We start from the raw sequence: 9002 nt of genomic DNA on the forward strand, positions 1-9002 counted from the left end.
CACACACAGATATCCCCCTAAAATAGCTATAACTAAAAAAAACTAAAAACTACTTCCAAAACTATTCAGCTTTGATATTAATGAGTTTTTTGGGTTCATTGAGAACATGGTTGTTGTTCAATAATAAAATTAATCCTCAAAAATACAACTTGCCTAATAATTCTGCACTCCCTGTATATATATGTCTATATTTTTGTACATATGTATTTATGTGTTTATATGTGTATATATATATGTCTATATTTGTGTACATATGTATTTATGTGTTTATATGTGTATATATCTCTATATTTGTATACATATGTATTTATGTGTGTATATATATATACACTGTGTGCAGAATTATTAGGCAAATGAGTATTTTGACCACATCATCCTCTTTATGCATGTTGTCTTACTCCAAGCTGTATAGGCTCGAAAGCCTACTACCAATTAAGCATATTAGGTGATGTGCATCTCTGTAATGAGAAGGGGTGTGGTCTAATGACATCAACACCCTATATCAGAGCACTCCTCCTCTTCACTATAAATTAGCATAACTTGCATAGTTAGTTGCTGGATTATTGAAGCAGACTACTCTAATAGAAGCTTCGTTACTACTAGCCATCTAACTTGGATATCCCCACTGACATAATTAGCAAACTTATACCTTTTCCTTCAGCACAGTTTGTTCCTGTCAGCTCCTGCTCTCACACCTTGGGACACAGACGCCGGAGCTGCGGTTACGTCATCAGCTACAGCCCGCTCCTGTCAGCAGCGTCTCTCTCCCCCTGAGAAGCGGTTGATGCGGTTTGCCGTTAAGTGTTACATACCAGCTCCAACAAACCTCCGGTAACACTAACTGTTTCCATCTCCACCTAAGGAAGGTATGAACTTTGTATCCCATAACTTGAGCCACTAATAACCGCTCTGTACTCCTAGCATTCCCGGAGCTCAGCGGGTTAATCTCTGGCAATACTAATTCATTTTGTTAATTTAGGAAACTCCTATTTCGGGTTAGCATTGGGAAACATCACATCATTTAATTCTAAATAAAATACTTAGGCCTAGATTTGGAGTTCGGCGGTAAAAGGGCTGTTAACGCTCCGCGGGCTTTTTTCTGGCCGCACCATAAATTTAACTCTGGTATCGAGAGTTAAAACAAATGCTGCGTTAGGCTCCAAAAAAGGAGCGTAGAGCATTTTTACCGCAAATGCAACTCTCGATACCAGAGTTGCTTACGGACGCGGCCGGCCTCAAAAACGTGCTCGTGCACGATTCTCCCATAGGAAACAATGGGACTGTTTGAGCTGAAAAAAAACCTAACACCTGCAAAAAAGCAGCGTTCAGCTCCTAACGCAGCCCCATTGTTTCCTATGGGGAAACACTTCCTACGTCTGCACCTAACACCCTAACATGTACCCCGAGTCTAAACACCCCTACCCTTACACTTATTAACCCCTAATCTGCCGCCCCCGCTATCGCTGACCCCTGCATTACACTTTTAACCCCAATCTGCCGCTCCGTAAAACGCCGCCACCTACGTTATCCCTATGTACCCCTAATCTGCTGCCCTAACATCGCCGACCCCTATGTTATATTTATTAACCCCTAATCTGCCCCCCACAACGTCGCCGACACCTACCTACACTTATTAACCCCTAATCTGCCGAGCGGACCTGAGCGCTACTATAATAAAGTTATTAACCCCTAATCCGCCTCACTAACCCTATCATAAATAGTATTAACCCCTAATCTGCCCTCCCTAACATCGCCGACACCTACCTTCAATTATTAACCCCTAATCTGCCGACCGGAGCTCACCGCTATTCTAATAAATGTATTAACCCCTAAAGCTAAGTCTAACCCTAACACTAACACCCCCCTAAGTTAAATATAATTTTTATCTAACGAAATAAATTAACTCTTATTAAATAACTTATTCCTATTTAAAGCTAAATACTTACCTGTAAAATAAATCCTAATATAGCTACAATATAAATTATAATTATATTATAGCTATTTTAGGATTAATATTTATTTTACAGGCAACTTTGTAATTATTTTAACCAGGTACAATAGCTATTAAATAGTTAAGAACTATTTAATAGTTACCTAGTTAAAATAATAACAAATTTACCTGTAAAATAAATCCTAACCTAAGTTATAATTAAACCTAACACTACCCTATCAATAAAATAATTAAATAAACTACCTACAATTACCTACAATTAACCTAACACTACACTATCAATAAATTAATTAAACACAATTCCTACAAATAAATACAATTAAATAAACTAGCTAAAGTACAAAAAATAAAAAAGAACTAAGTTACAGAAAATAAAAAAATATTTACAAACATAAGAAAAATATTACAACAATTTTAAACTAATTACACCTACTCTAAGCCCCCTAATAAAATAACAAAGACCCCCAAAATAAAAAATTCCCTACTCCATTCTAAATTAAAAAAGTTACAAGCTCTTTTACCTTACCAGCCCTGAACAGGGCCCTTTGCGGGGCATGCCCCAAGAATTTCAGCTCTTTTGCCTGTAAAAAAAACCATACAATACCCCCCCCCCAACATTACAACCCACCACCCACATACCCCTAATCTAACCCAAACCCCCCTTAAATAAACCTAACACTAATCCCCTGAAGATCTTCCTACCTTGTTTTCACCATCCAGGTATCACCGATCCGTCCTGGCTCCAAGATCTTCATCGAACCCAAGCGGGGGTTGGCGATCCATAATCCGGTGCTCCAAAGTCTTCCTCCTATCCGGCAAGAAGAGGACATCCGGACCGGCAAACATCTTCTCCAAGCGGCATCTTCGATCTTCTTCCATCCGGTGCGGAGCGGGTCCATCTTGAAGCAGGCGACGCGGATCCATCCTCTTCTTCCGATGTCTCCCGACTAATGACGGTTCCTTTAAGGGACGTCATCCAAGATGGCGTCCCTCGAATTCCGATTGGCTGATAGGATTCTATCAGCCAATCGGAATTAAGGTAGGAATTTTCTGATTGGCTGATGGAATCAGCCAATCAGAATCAAGTTCAATCCGATTGGCTGATCCAATCAGCCAATCAGATTGAGCTCGCATTCTATTGGCTGTTCCGATCAGCCAATAGAATGCGAGCTCAATCTGATTGGCTGATTGGATCAGCCAATCGGATTGAACTTGATTCTGATTGGCTGATTCCATCAGCCAATCAGAAAATTCCTACCTTAATTCCGATTGGCTGATAGAATCCTATCAGCCAATCGGAATTCGAGGGACGCCATCTTGGATGACGTCCCTTAAAGGAACCGTCATTAGTCGGGAGACATCGGAAGAAGAGGATGGATCCGCGTCGCCTGCTTCAAGATGGACCCGCTCCGCACCGGATGGAAGAAGATCGAAGATGCCGCTTGGAGAAGATGTTTGCCGGTCCGGATGTCCTCTTCTTGCCGGATAGGAGGAAGACTTTGGAGCACCGGATTATGGATCGCCAACCCCCGCTTGGGTTGGATGAAGATCTTGGAGCCAGGACGGATCGGTGATACCTGGATGGTGAAGACAAGGTAGGAAGATCTTCAGGGGATTAGTGTTAGGTTTATTTAAGGGGGGTTTGGGTTAGATTAGGGGTATGTGGGTGGTGGGTTGTAATGTTGGGGGGGGGGTATTGTATGTTTTTTTTTACAGGCAAAAGAGCTGAAATTCTTGGGGCATGCCCCGCAAAGGGCCCTGTTCAGGGCTGGTAAGGTAAAAGAGCTTGTAACTTTTTTAATTTAGAATAGGGTAGGGAATTTTTTATTTTGGGGGTCTTTGTTATTTTATTAGGGGGCTTAGAGTAGGTGTAATTAGTTTAAAATTGTTGTAATATTTTTCTTATGTTTGTAAATATTTTTTTATTTTCTGTAACTTAGTTCTTTTTTATTTTTTGTACTTTAGCTAGTTTATTTAATTGTATTTATTTGTAGGAATTGTGTTTAATTAATTTATTGATAGTGTAGTGTTAGGTTAATTGTAGGTAATTGTAGGTAGTTTATTTAATTATTTTATTGATAGGGTAGTGTTAGGTTTAATTATAACTTAGGTTAGGATTTATTTTACAGGTAAATTTGTTATTATTTTAACTAGGTAACTATTAAATAGTTCTTAACTATTTAATAGCTATTGTACCTGGTTAAAATAATTACAAAGTTGCCTGTAAAATAAATATTAATCCTAAAATAGCTATAATATAAATATAATTTATATTGTAGCTATATTAGGATTTATTTTACAGGTAAGTATTTAGCTTTAAATAGGAATAAGTTATTTAATAAGAGTTAATTTATTTCGTTAGATAAAAATTATATTTAACTTAGGGGGGTGTTAGTGTTAGGGTTAGACTTAGCTTTAGGGGTTAATACATTTATTAGAATAGCGGTGAGCTCCGGTCGGCAGATTAGGGGTTAATAATTGAAGGTAGGTGTCGGCGATGTTAGGGAGGGCAGATTAGGGGTTAATACTATTTATGATAGGGTTAGTGAGGCGGATTAGGGGTTAATACATTTATTATAGTAGCGCTCAGGTCCGCTCGGCAGATTAGGGGTTAATAAGTGTAGGCAGGTGTCGGCGACGTTGAGGGGGGCAGATTAGGGGTTAATAAATATAATATAGGGGTCGGCGATGTTAGGGGCAGCAGATTAGGGGTACATAGGGATAACGTAGGTGGCGGCGATTTGCGGTCGGAAGATTAGGGGTTAATTATTGTAAGTAGCTGGCGGCGACGTTGTGGGGGGCAGGTTAGGGGTTAATAAATATAATACAGGGGTCGGCGGGGTTAGGGGCAGCAGATTAGGGGTACATAAATATAACGTAGGTGGCGGTCGGCAGATTAGGGGTTAAAAATTTTAATCGAGTGGCGGCGGTGTGGGGGGACCTCGGTTTAGGGGTACATAGGTAGTTTATGGGTGTTAGTGTACTTTAGGGTACAGTAGTTAAGAGCTTTATAAACCGGCGTTAGCCAGAAAGCTCTTAACTCCTGCTATTTTCAGGCGGCTGGAATCTTGTCGTTAGAGCTCTAACGCTCACTTCAGAAACGACTCTAAATACCAGCGTTAGAAAGATCCCATTGAAAAGATAGGCTACGCAAATGGCGTAGGGGGATCTGCGGTATGGAAAAGTTGCGGCTGTAAAGTGAGCGTTAGACCCTTTAATCACTGACTCCAAATACCAGCGGGCGGCCAAAACCAGCGTTAGGAGCCTCTAACGCTGGTTTTGACGGCTACCGCCAAACTCCAAATCTAGGCCTTAGTTACTAATTTCCAAGTACCAAACTGACACATCTTGTAAACTTATCAAGAGCTGAAATCGTTACATTACATAATAATCCAGCCAGAAAAAGTTACAGCTCATATCAACCTGTTTAAGGTTATATTATAAAAAAACTATTATCTTGTGTTGTTATTTCATCATGGAAATGGAGCCTACCACTATGGCTGACCACATAAAAAGTTTGTCTGATAGGGTTGACCTTTTATCTAACTCATTCAGAGAATTACAATTGGAGAACCAGGCCCTAAAAGCCTGTCTTAGGGAAACATTATCTGCCAAATCACCTGCTACTGAACACTCTCCTGAACCAGCTGTTTCAACTCCAGAAAGGTTCTCTGGTAATAGGGCTCAGTTTAGGGAATTCAGAAATTCATGTTTACTCATGTTTCAACTGAAACCCAAGACTTACGCCACAGAAAGAACCAGAGTACTAACTGTGATCTCATATCTAAGAGGTGAACCAAGGGCATGGGCAGATGCTTTTTCTGAATCCGAAGATCCTATCTTGGGATCCCTAGAAGCATTTTTTTCTGAGATGTCTACACTGTATGAGGATCCATATAAACAGATATCTTCAGAAAATAATTTGAGAGCTTTAAAACAGTCAAAAAACCCAGTTGAAACTTACATTACACAATTCAAGATCTATGCAAGAGATGCTATGTGGAATGAGATTTCTCTCAAAAATCAATTTCGTTTAGGTTTAAGTGAGGAACTTAAAGATGAAATCTCCCGTATAGGAATACCTGAGACTTTGGAGGAATTCTATACAGTTGCTATCTCTATTGATCGGCGTCTTAGAGAGAGACGTAGTGAAAGAATTGGTATTGCAAAGAGGCCTTCTATCTCACCTACCACTTCTACAAAGGACTTACCACAACCCATGGAGATAGGGTTTATAAAGGGCCCTCTATGTGCTCAGGAAAAACCCAGAAGGAAGACATTGAACCTATGCCTATACTGTGCATCACCCAAACATGAGGTAAAAGACTGCCCCCAATTGGCAAAACAGAAAATAGGTAAGATAAAAAACCATCAACTTAATTTCTTTTCTAAACTTGTTTCTGCCACATACCTCATTATTCCTGTCAATTTACAGTGGGATTCCTGCAATATCCAGACGACAGCGTTAATTGACACCGGATCCTGTGGAAACTTCGTTGACATGAATTTTGTGTTTAAAAATAAAATACCTATAATTTCAAAGCAAACACCTGTCTCTGTTAAAGTTATTGACGGTAGCATACTTTCAAGTGGGCCACTTACTCACCAGACAATTCCCTTGACTTTACACTTAGAGAACCATAAAACTGACATGATATCACTTGATGTTATATCTTCCCCCATGTTCAAGGTTATCCTAGGAATAAATTGGTTAAGGGCTCACAAACCACATATAGATTGGGCTCACCTAACCATATCTTTTCCCAAGGAAATAGATAAAACACAAATGACAGACAGCTCTATCCTCCTCAGTGTGATTAATAGTGAACAACCTATTCCTCAACATTATCAGGAATTTAGAGATGTATTTGATAAGACCGAAGCAGAAAGTCTTCCACCACATAGGGCATACGATTGCCCCATAGATCTCCTTCCTGGGGTGTCCATACCCTTTGGACACTTATATCCACTGTCTAAAACCGAATTAGAGCACCTAAAGGTGTACATTGACAATAACCTTAAAAAGGGGTTCATAAGACCCAGTACCTCCCCCGCTGGTGCGGGAATATTTTTTGTGACCAATAAGGACGATACACTCAGGCCTATAATAGACTATAGGGAGCTAAACAAGCGCACTAGGAAAAACAGATATCCCCTTCCATTAATCCCGGAATTAATGGAAAGATTACGCGGTTCCTCGTACTTCACAAAGTTGGATCTCAGAGGAGCCTATAATCTGATAAGAATAAGAGCTGGGGACGAATGGCTTACAGCATTTAGGACTAGATATGGTCTTTATGAGTATACTGTAATGCCATTCGGACTGTGTAACGCCCCAGCTACATTTCAATGTTTCATAAATGACATCTTCAGGAATATACTTGACGTGTACGTTATAGTCTATTTAGATGACATTCTAATTTACTCTTCTGATTTGACCCAACACAGAAGTCATGTCAAGGAAGTTTTACTCAGGTTAAGACAAAATAAATTATACGCTAAGCCTGAAAAATGCATATTTGAAGCAAAAAACATAACCTTCTTAGGTTATAACATCACTGAGCAAGGTATCTCTATGGATAACAAAAAGATTAGTGCTATACTAGACTGGCCAACTCCTTCCTCCAGGAAGGACGTACAGCGTTTCCTTGGATTCTCTAACTTTTATAGGAAGTTTATTCCTGGATTCGCTGCTATTTGCAAACCTCTCACGGATCTCACTAAACAACATCTTAAATTCTCATGGACACTCCAAGCTCAAGAGGCGTTCGACTTCTTAAAACAAAAGTTTTCCTCAGAAGCTATCCTGAGGTATCCTGATCTAACTCACCAGTTTGTTTTGGAGGTTGATGCCTCGGATTATGCTATTGGAGCAATCCTTTCACAAAGGCCCTCTTGTAAGGAATCTCTCCATCCCGTTGCATACTATTCCAGAGTCCTCCAACCGGCAGAGAGGAATTACCCAGTGGGAGAAAAGGAGTTATTGGCCATTAAATGTTCATTTGATCACTGGCGACATCTCCTGGAGGGTGCAGAACATCCAATAATCATATTTACCGACCACAAGAACTTGCAATACCTTCAAACTAATAAGACACTCTCCTCAAGACAATTGAGATGGAGTCTCTATTTTTCTAGATTTCGCTTTACCATCTGTTATAGGCCAGGTGATAAAAATGGAAAAGCTGATGCCCTCTCTCGACTGCCCATCAATCTAAATCCAGATTATCCGCCTACTACTGTTGTTCCACAAGAGTGTTTTGTTGGGTTAACTGCATCTCAGATCAAAGCGGATCAGAATCTCAGCACTGATATTAACCTAGACGATCTCACATTACACACCGATGGTTTGTATTACAGGCAGAACAAACTATTCATACCTGTTAACCTTTGCCAATCTTTATTAAAGCAAGTACACGACTCACCCTTAGCAGGACATAGGGGTGTGGGAAAAACCATGGAACTTCTCACTCGATTCTACTGGTGGCCAAGACTCAGACAATCCGTACGTAGCTATATATCCAACTGTGATACATGTGCCACCTCTAAACATGCGAAACAGAGACCCTTTGGGTTCCTACAACCAGTACCAGTACCAGATAAACCCTGGGAGAAAGTTTCCATGGACTTTATTGTAGATCTTCCTAGATCCAATGGATTTAATACCATCTTTGTCATCACGGACCTCTTCTCCAAAATGGCTCATTTTGTTCCGACAACTGCTTTACCTACCTCTAAAATCACTGCTGATCTATTCCTTAAAGAAATCATTCGCTTACATGGTATCCCGAAGGTTGTGATAAACGATCGAGGGTCACAGTTTACATCCAGATTTTGGAAGAATCTCTGCAAATCACTTCATATGGAACAATCCCTCATGACTTCTTTCCACCCACAGTCAAATGGACTAACTGAAAGAGTGAACCAAAGCATTGAACAGTTCTTACGCTGTTATTGCTCTCAAGAACAGCATACCTGGGCTGATTATATCCATTTAGCGGAATTTTCTTATAACAACCATGTGAATTCCTCAACTCAGTTCACTCCTTTC

The sequence above is a fragment of the Bombina bombina genome, chromosome 10 (genome assembly GCF_027579735.1).
Source record: "Bombina bombina isolate aBomBom1 chromosome 10, aBomBom1.pri, whole genome shotgun sequence".
NCBI classification, from domain to species: domain Eukaryota; kingdom Metazoa; phylum Chordata; class Amphibia; order Anura; family Bombinatoridae; genus Bombina; species Bombina bombina.